Genomic DNA, 1,025 nt, shown 5'->3' with positions numbered 1-1,025 from the left:
AAAAAAAAAAAAATTTTGTGACTACATTGGTATAAAGATGAATATAATTTGGGTTGTACTTTATTCACTTTCCTCCTCTTTTTCTTTTTTTAATCATTAAAGTTTTATCTTCGAGATAGGATTGCTCTCTGACACCCAGGCTGGACTGCAGTGGTATGATCACAGTTCACTGCAGCCTCGATACACCTGGGCTCAGGGGATCCTCCTGTCTTAGACTCCAACTAGCTGGGACCACAGGTGCATGCCACCAAACCTGCTACCTTTTGTTTTAGAAAGAATGAAAACTTTTTTGTTGTCTGTAAAGATGTCAGGGGACTTAGACACCTTACCTAATGGATAATTCAGCCTTGTTTTTTCACTCTGAATATCTTGTAGATCTTTCCTTCATGGGTTATTTCAGGGGGTCCACAAACATTTATTTATTTATTTATTGAGACAGAATTTCGTTCTTGTCGCCCAGTCTGGAGTGCAGTGGCACAATCTCAGCTCACTGCAGCCTCTGGCTCCCAGGTTCAAGTGATTCTCCTGCCTCAGCCTCCCGAGTAGCTGTGATTACAGGTGCCTGCCACCATGTCCAGCTTTTTGTTTTTTTGAGACAGTTTCACTCTTGTTGCCCAGGCTGGAGTGCAGTGGTGCAGTCTTGGCTCACTGCACCCTCTGCCTCCTGGGTTCACGCGATTCTCCTGCCTTGGTGGGGAGGGGAGAAAAAGGGTATGTGTAAAACTGTATGGAGTAGGAACAAAGTAAGACAGCTCACACTTCCCAGTTGCAAAACTTAATACAAAATTCTGCTGTCCTGAGTAGCTGGGATTACAGGCACATGCCACCATGCCCAGCTAATTTTTGTATTTTTAGTAGAGACGGGGTTTCATCATACTGGTCAGGCTGATCTCTTAACTCCTGACCTCAGGTGATCCGCCCGCCTCAGCCTCCCAAAGTGCTGGGATTACAGGCGTGAGCCACTGCACCCGGCCTAATTTTTGTATTTTTATTAGAGAGGGGTTTCTGTTAGCCAGGCTGGTCTT

The 1,025-nt window shown here is 45.1% G+C and overlaps 1 protein-coding gene across 5 annotated transcripts in view; it reads left to right on the top strand.

Annotated features, from left to right (window-relative positions):
- Nucleotides 1-1,025, top strand: part of RPS5 (ribosomal protein S5) — an 8,557-nt gene that overhangs the window by 2,780 nt on the left and 4,752 nt on the right. The gene's annotated exons all lie outside the window — the stretch shown is intronic.

This window comes from Mandrillus leucophaeus, unplaced genomic scaffold, assembly GCF_000951045.1.
Source record: "Mandrillus leucophaeus isolate KB7577 unplaced genomic scaffold, Mleu.le_1.0 Scaffold870, whole genome shotgun sequence".
Taxonomy (NCBI): domain Eukaryota; kingdom Metazoa; phylum Chordata; class Mammalia; order Primates; family Cercopithecidae; genus Mandrillus; species Mandrillus leucophaeus.
Note: the sequence above shows the minus strand (reverse complement) of the source record. Positions and strands in the feature narration are given on the sequence as shown.